This window comes from Anolis carolinensis, chromosome 2, assembly GCF_035594765.1.
Source record: "Anolis carolinensis isolate JA03-04 chromosome 2, rAnoCar3.1.pri, whole genome shotgun sequence".
In the NCBI taxonomy this organism is placed as follows: Eukaryota; Metazoa; Chordata; class Lepidosauria; order Squamata; family Dactyloidae; genus Anolis; species Anolis carolinensis.
The window spans coordinates 148,825,848-148,834,772 of NC_085842.1; the positions used below are offsets into that span (position 1 = coordinate 148,825,848).

The following is an 8,925-nucleotide window of genomic DNA, read 5'->3' on the forward strand; positions in this document are numbered from 1 at the left end:
CTTGGCCTTTTGGCTTCTCGAACCAAACGTTTTTCTTGAGCATTTTTTTTTCAAGTTTGGAAACAAAAAAGATGATAAGGTAGTGGATTTCTTGTTAGTAAATTCCTGGGCTTTAGTAGGGACTTTTGTTTTGGTTTTGTTTTCAGATTTTATTTATTTTTATTTATTTTATTTTGAGGAGACTTCTCTTAATTTTCTCACAGGCTCATGTTTACCCCTGATGACTGAGCTTGGCGAAATAAATGATGGGTCTCCACAATAATTGTAATTGGTTTTCAATGATTTTATATTTATATCTTATTTCGGGACATTATGCTTTGTGTGATTTTTCTCTTGTATTTTATGTTAAATTTTCTTTGATTTGTGTTGTATTATATTTATACACTGTGTATTTGCAATGTGCACTGAAGTGGCCAAACTGCAAGCCGCTGTGAGTCCCCTCCAGGGTGAGAAGAGCAGGATAGAAATATAGTAAATAAATAAATTATCTTGTCCCCTTCCAGACTATGGAGGAGCCCTCTCTCTGGGTGCACATCATCAAAGTGAGGGAAGTATCCAAGGTAAAGAAGGACACCTCTCCCTCCCAGGAACCTTCTAGAAATACAGGCAGTCCCCAAGACAAACAAGATAGGTTCTGTAGGTTTGTTCTTAAGTTGAATTTGTTTGTAAGTTGGAACAGGTACATGTTTAAAGTGCAACTCCAGCTGAGAAAGAGAGAGAGAGAGAGAGAGAGAGAGAGAGAGAGAGAGAGAGAGCGCTAGTGTTTTGGATAGCATAGAGAAGGGTTAACATCCCTGTGGTGTTTGTTTTGCTGTCTACTCGTTCGAAGATTTCACCTCTCCTTCCTTAGAGGTTTTTACACAGGGGCTGGATGACCATCTGTCAGGAGGGCTCTCTTTCTGTGTTTCTGCAGGGCAGAAAGGGGTCAGACAGGATGGCCCTTGGAGTCCCTTCTAACTCTATGACTCCAGGAAATGGGTCTCATGGGGACAAACCCCACCCACTGGACCCTACGCTCCCGTGCATCTCCCTCAACTTTTTTCCTGACAGACTTCAGGCAAAGTCGGGGTTAGAAGTCAATAATGAGAATGAATTAATGTGATTGACAAATGAACAGGCCTTAAACTATGATTTGAATTTTCTTAATTTCAATTGGTGTTTTAATAATTGATGTTTTAATTGTCTCAATCTTAATTGTAATTGTTTATTTTGGAATTGTGTGTTGTTGGCATCAAATTGTTGCCTGTTGTAAGGCTGCCTCGAGTCCCCTTCAGGGTGAGAAGGGTGGGATACAAATGTGGGAAATACATAAAAGGGGCTCTGAAAGCCATCCAGTCCAACCCCTTCTGGCTCCTCTTTCTTCCTTCTGGAGAGAGGGACCAGTGGGGTGCCATAAAGAGGGTCCTGTCCTGGGGCTTTCAGAGCTATGCAGCATCTTCATTAAATGACGGAATAGAAGGGATGCTTCTTGGATTTTCAGGTGAGACCAAATTGGGAGAGACCGTGCATACGTAACCGCACTCCATGCAGTCGTGCCAGCCACGTGACCTTGGAGGTGTCTATGGACAACACAGGCTCTTCGGTTTAGAAATGGAGATGAGCACCAACCCCTAGAGTCGGAAACAAGTAGACTTAATGTCAGGGGAAAACATTTACCTTTATTAACAAAGCAGTGGGTTTTAGCTGGCTAAATGTTTGGGTTAGATTAGAGATTCGTGACTTACTGAACTTGAAGGGGCATAACTTAAGATGGATGGCATGCATATTTATGGTATGAAAAAGATAATGTAAATAAAAACTTTAATAGGCATACAATAAGAGCCAATCTCCTAGCAATTTGGACATACAAGGAGGAGATGGAATTGATGACCCCTGTATTGGAAGCAGTACTAAGATCAACAGGGCTCAAAGGAAGTTGGAATCCCTTCAGAGCTGTTCCTGTAGGAAGGGGCGGCCCAGGACCTCAATACAGAGAAGTACTTCCTTACCAGGTTCAGGGTCACATGGCAGGCAGAGGTCCCCTCCCCCAATTGAGGCCAACGGGGCCTCAACCTGCAGCCCCATCCCAGGAGGCTTTGGGGGGCTCCATCTGAGAGAGAGGGAAGGACTTCTTCTGACCTTGCCTTCTTGTCTCTCTCTCCTTACAGTGTCTATGAGCTCCTTCAGAAGACATCAATGGTAAGGGAGGGAAGGGGGCGGTAAATGAGGGGTGGACTCCTTCCTCTCAATCCTCACGCCTCTTTTCATCTCCCTGCCCCTCCGTGCACATTCTTCCTCCTAATCTAGCCTTCCTCCCCTGGGCTGTCTTCCCATTCCTTCTCTTTTGGCACCATACCCACGGGAGAAGGGGGAAGCCCCTACTTCACTTCTCCTTGTCCTCAGTTCCTGTCCTGCCAGGCCTCACCTCCTTCTGCCTCGCTTGCAGCTCCCTGAGCCACGAGAAAGCAGAAGACCCGGCCCTGCATCCTAGGAGATGGTCTTCCCTGGACCCAGAGCAGTGGTCTCTTTGGCCACTAGAATGGTATGTTTGGACGCCATTGACCAGTTCCTTCCAGCAGACATCCCACACAATTCACCTGCAAGCTCTCTCCCTCCACTTTTGACCTGGGAACCTTTCCATGGCTGCCAGGTGCCATTGTTTCCCTTCTTTTTTTTCTTGACAAGTGAAAGAACACCTGCACCATCTTTGTCAGCTGGCCTGTAGTCCCTCCTCTGCAGTCCCTCCTCGGCAGAGGTCATGTGGGCAGTGGACTACGTGGCCTGAAAACATCTGAAGATGGCCACGGACCACTTTCTGGAGTCCAATGACAGGAAAGAGAGCTGGGCCTGAGGGTACCCTTCCCCTGTCCCCATGGGGCCCTGAGCGGTCTCCCCACAGGGATGGAGACAAGGCTGACCCTGACCATGGATCCCTCTTCCCTCTTCCCTACAGGGCTTGTGGTGAATTGGTATGCAGCATACTCAATTCACCCTATTGTAACCTGGAGGCGGCACTTGACCTGTTCCTGTCCAAGGTGAAGGAGGGCCCTTGGCTGGCCCAGGAAGGCAAGGACCAGGGTGGCCCCACTTTGGATGCGGCCACAGTAGGGACATCCCCACCTACACTCTGTGTTTGGGGGGCTGGGAAAGGTGAACGGGACCCCTTCTTTCTTGGCCTTCAGCAGTAGCACTCCTTGCATTTGAGCCTCCTTTCTCTCTGCAGGCAAGGGCAGCGCGGGCCATTGGTGGGATCATCAGACACATCAGAAATATCACTCGCCTGGAGGTGTTGTTCCTGGAGCTTCTGATCGCCTTGGTGACCAACTTCATCAGGGTCACAAGGCTTGGATTCGAGGCACCCAGCAGGTACCGGAGCAGCAGCTACATTCCTCCAGAGTAAGGAGAGGATGGGGATGAAGGGTCAGCAGGACTCCCAGCCATTTTGTGGGGCTTATGGGGGACTCAGACCCTACACTGAGAAGTAAGCCTTTTTCTTTCTTTCTTTCTTTCTTTCTTTCTTTCTTTCTTTCTTTCTTTCTTTCCTTTCTTATTTTTTTGCAGAGAACTGATGAAGATCATCATAGTGCTGGTGAAGAGGGTGGCCTGGGTGTCCTTCAATGAGACCTCCGAGTAGATGCTAGAAGAACCCAGCATCTGCCCCAAGGAATGGCCCTCCAGTTGCAGTAAGGAGCCAGGGACCAGAGGAGGTTCAGGGAGGAGGCACAGCTTGTTCTCTCTGGCTGAATTCCCTCACGAAGTTCTCTCTTGTCTCTCCTGCCTTCCAGGAGCCTCCTCAAGTTCTCCTCCTCCCTACTCCAGCACCTGCTTTCCACCTGGGAGGCAGAAGTGCCGCTAGAGCATTTGGCCGGCGTGGTGGCCTTCTACATCCAGGTGAGGAGGGTTGATAAGCCTGGGTTTTGCTGTTGGAAGGCAGGGCTGGGGAGGGGAGGCGAGGAGAGGTGGTGCTTCCCTTGCTGGCTCCAGCCCTTCATGCTTTTCTTCTCTTTCAGCTGCTGCACATCAGCCAGTGCCCTTACTCCCCAGAGAAGACCTGGACGCTGCTGACGGCCTGGCTCCAACATTGCAGCCTGGCGGTCCAACATCAGAGCAGGCAGGGCCTTCTCCTTCTCTGCAAGACCTACAGGGAGATAGGTCAGAGACAGCCCATGCTCTGCGCACCACAGAGAGGCCCAGCAGGCCTTGCTCTTGTGATCATAGGAAGAACATACTGTAGCCTGAAAACATCCACCCTGCACCTCTGGGCTCCTGGAGCCCAGAAGGTGTGAGATTGCCCCCACTTGCTCCCAAAACCCCTTAAAAATGGGAGGGGAGTTAAAATATCTTACCAGCCTCCATTAGTCCTCACAGCACAGTTCCTGGAATGTACTATTACGCGAGAGAAAGCAAGGGAGAGGAAGGAGCGATTCCCCCCCCCCCCCCCCCCGTTCCTCAGCAAAATGGGTACATGCCAGAAAGTATGCTGTGAGGTCTAATGGAGGCTGGTAAGTTATTTTCACTCCCCCCCCCCCATTTTTAAGGGGGTTTTGGGAGGGGGAGGGGGCTGTCTCTCTGTCGTCCTGAAAGGTTTCAGGAGGGCATCTGGACACCCAACCCAGAAAAAAAAACTTGTTTTCTGGGACGTGTTTGGACTAGAAGCTGGGAACTTTTGCATTTTTAAAATGTGATTGTTCCCAGTTTAAACTGCTGTCTGGAACCATCCTAAGGAAAAAGACCCAGGGATTTTCCTCCCTGGATATTTGTATAGTGATTGGTGGGCTCAGGAAGGAGAAAGAAGGAAGACTAGGGTTTCTCTGATTTGATTATCTGATGCAATCGTCCTAGATGTCACCTGTCATACCTTCACCATAAGCTTTTTATCAGGTATTGTATAGTCAAATCTTCGTTTAACTCTGCCAGCCCCAGTGCTTTCTTTTGTGCTTGTGGCTGTCCTCCAGGACCCAGAAACCCATCTCTGACATGGGATGTTGTATATCTCCCATCCTTTTATTTGTCAAATTTGAAAGTACTACGAGTTTAAATGAACATTTGAATGAACAGTCCCTTATAAAAAGATTATTGTGGAGATATGGCAGTAAATGGAGACTATAAAATGCAGTTTGTATTGTGTTATATCAGGCATGGGCAAACTAAGGCCCGCTGCTATTCTCTAGTCTGTTTTGTAACCAAGTCTATAATATCTGGTCTACAGTTTTCAACATCTTTGTTTAGAATCAATGTACCCCTTTCTTTTGAATTTGGCACTTTCCTTGGATTCCTTTGGGGAGGGAGACCCCAACTGCCCAGGACCTGCAACTCAGGCCCATCGGCACTGGCCCTTTCATGAAGGTTGAACTGCATTGTATGGTGAGTGTAGGCTCATCTATACTTATCTGCACTGACCATATAATTCAGTCCAAAATGCAAGAAAAGGACAGTTGTAAACGGAGCCATAAGACTAATTTGTACTGCCATATAATCCGGAATTCAGATTAACTGAAGTTCAAAATGGATTCTTTGGCAGTGCAGACAGGGCCTAAGAGGAAGAAGTGAGAGTAGTTGACAACGCTGCCATGTAGACTGGATCTACATTGCCCTATGTCCCAGGATCTGATCCCACATTATCTGTTTTAAACTGACTTATATGAGCCTGCACTGCCAGATCATCTAGGATAAGAAGAGAATCTGAGATCAGATCCTGGGATAAGGGGCAGTGTGGAAGAGGCTGTAGTTGGTACAAATATGTGCGTCATTACACTGTGATACGTTAAGATGTTGTGACCATGATACATGGCTTTGTCAATAAAGTTTGTCACATTTCTTTAAGAAGAACTGTTTGTCCGTGTGTGTTTTAAATGCTTCCCTGGGGGATAGGCTCATGGTGGAAATACAAATGTGTGGATAGCAGTGAACCCTGTTCTTAGTAGTCTGAAAACGGGAAAATGTTTCCGAAGTGTGAAGCTGCAGCGAAAGAGGCTCATGCGATTCTAGGCTGCATCAGTCATAGTCTAATGTCTTGATGGAGGAGAGTCACAGCTCCAATTTGTGGGAGGAGCCAAGAGTACCCTTGTTAGGGAAAGTCGGGAGCAATTTTAAATGCCATTATTATTATTATTATTATTATTATTATTATTATTATTATTATTATTATTATTATTATTTATGCCATGTCTCCATGCTGTGAAGTCCTGGGAGTCATAGTTTTTCAAGGTCCATACCCTTCTCTTGGTATGTTTACAGTATGGAATGAATGCCCTTGCACCGCACTTTAAATACCATAGTTCTATACTATGTAGTCCTGGGAGTTATAGTTTTCTAAGGTCTACACCCTTCTTTGTGAGGCAGCCAAGAGAGAGGGGGGGGGAGAAGGGGGAGGGACAGATTTGCTGCTGTCCCTCCCTCCCTCCCTCCCTCCCTCCCTCCCTGTTTTCAACAATGAGCAGGGAGAGGGATGGTGGCAACTGCAGTGAAAGAATACAGAAAGGAAACAGGGACATTTAACAATGTGATAGAAGGCAGGGAAAACATCCATTTCATTAAAAAAAATGGAGTACGATTGATCTCTTCTCTGCCACACACTTCCCTGCCTAATGTGATGAAGTGGTTAGTAAAAAAATCATATATGTGTACATAGGTCTCCAAATGGCGAGTGAGGAAGTACGCTTTATCTAGGCCCAGAGATCCCGAGGGTTACTTCCATGAGGAAACAACTGAGGATAAACTGTAGGGGTGGAGGTGTTTATAGAAATATGTCTCCTTGTCTCTGGTATCAGTTTTACAGATGTTATGACATTTGCTGGAGCAGAATGGGAGCAATTTTAAGCAACATTCTGGAGTGCTGGCCATCCTGCCCCAACCTTTGTCTAGGACAGTGGCAGCTGGTGGCCAGTAAGGCAGTGAATTTGCTTTGGGTTTTAGTCTTTAAAGTTCAAAGAAGCTATCCAACCCTATCCCAAAATGGGTTCCACACCTTGGAACCTTTTAGAGTATGGGCTGAAACATGTAGTAAATTCATTTCCACACTGACAGGCTCACAGAGAGAATGTGTGCTTATACAGTTAAACTAGTACACTGTAAGGCCAAGAAACAGAATGATTTGACATGTTCCATCAACTTCTATAAGTCTCTGGTGCATATACTGGAAGAAGGGGGTTTTTGTGTGATGCAACATACCATAAGACAGTGAGAAGAAGCAGTGCTGCTGCTTCTAGGAGACTCTGCTGTGCCTTAACTTCTGTTATATTACTCCCTTGTTACTCTCAGCTAAGCTGAGCTAAAATGAGACCTGAAACTGGTCAGGGAATCAAATGGCCAACAAAAATAACTTTGGTCAAAGAAACTACCACACACAGAATTGTTTTCAGTCCAGCCTACTAACAACACTGGTTGAGATACCTGGAGTTTGTTTCTGGCATCAGTATTTTATACAACTTCAGAGGTACAACGAAAAAGATAAAATGTGCATGAGCAATATCTAACATATAGATGGTAATTCTTATTTAAGGTCTATGCGACCCACACAATATGTAGTCAGAGATTGCTTGTTGTTTATGAGGAAGTTCTCAGAATCTGGCACCGTAGCCATAACATTAGGTGGAGTGGCCCTGGGTATATCATATTGCAGTTACAGCATTTCTAACATAACTCAGTCGGCAGGATTCAGCAAAATAGTACAGGCTATGGGTAAGAAGTCTGTTATTGTCAAAATTTAGTTAATTGGGTTAATTATAACAGAACAGCTGAAACCATAATTCATATTTTACACCAGCATCAGTGGCACAAGGGAGAACTTATGCCCCAGACGCATTTATTCCTTGGAATATTGAATGGAGACTGTGCAGCTAAAGCTATCATGCAAATGAAGTCACCAGACCAGCTTCTCAAGGTCCAATATAATTCATGTAGAAAAACAAATAAAAGCTTGGAAAAGTGGTGAGGGTTTTTTGGTTTTTTTGGGGGGGGGGGGGCTACAATTACAGTAGAGTCTCACTTACCCAACATAAACGGGCCGGCAGAACATTGGATAAGCAAATATGTTGGATAATAAGGAGAGATTAAGGAGAAACCTATTAAACATCAAATTAGGTTATGATTTTACAAATTAAGCACCAAAACATCATGTTATACAACAAATTTGACAGAAAAAGTAGTTCAATATGCAGTAATGCTACGTAGTAATTACTGTATTTATGAATTTAGCGCCAAAATATCACAATGTATTGAAAACATTGACTACAAAAATGCGTTGGATAATCCAGAACGTTGGATAAGCGAATGTTGGATAAGTGAGACTCTACTGTACTAGAATCCCACAGAGAGCACAGTGATTCTGGGTCTTTCAGTCTTAAAAAAGTAACATTTTGTAGCTCTGGGACCTGGTTGGAAAACACCACCATTCTCAGAATGGCTTACACCAGGAATACATTGCAAGGCCTCATTAATGACTCTTCAGATAAGACAGAAGATCAGTAACATTATTACAAGTGACCAAACAGTTTCCAGTTCACCACTTGTTGAGTTTTAAAGCAAAAGTTTCTTTCAAGCCAGATCAGTAGTTTATGACAGCCGCTTCATTTATTTCTCAGTCAATATGTGTTTGCTGGACCATGATGTGATAAACATTGTTTTTTGCCAATATATGCTTGGCTGTTACAGAAATATAGTTTTTCCAGTTATGAAGAAAACATGATGTGTGTATGGGACCACTTTGAAGTAAGGCATGAACTTTAGCTAGAGATTGCCTATCCAGCTTTGGAAGCCTCTTTTAGTTAGAGATGGGCTTGGCATTATCTGAAAGAAGAAGAAGACTACTTACATGCTTGACTCCATGGGCATCTGTTCCTCTGAAGAAATCCTCATCTGACATACAATGAAAGTAAGGGCTTCTTTTAATAAATCCCCAAAGAAAGATGAGATGAAGCTGAGAAAGCAGCTAGTTTTATAACAAGA

At 45.0% G+C, this 8,925-nt stretch overlaps 1 long non-coding RNA gene across 1 annotated transcript; it reads left to right on the top strand.

Moving 5' to 3' along the window:
* Window positions 1–343: 343 nt before the first annotated feature.
* On the top strand, window positions 344–3,369 carry LOC103277791 (uncharacterized). The gene is made up of 3 exons (XR_010002970.1): window positions 344–2,178; window positions 2,426–2,521; window positions 2,665–3,369. It is a non-coding gene; the product is annotated as an uncharacterized LOC103277791 (long non-coding RNA).
* Window positions 3,370–8,925: the final 5,556 nt, after the last annotated feature.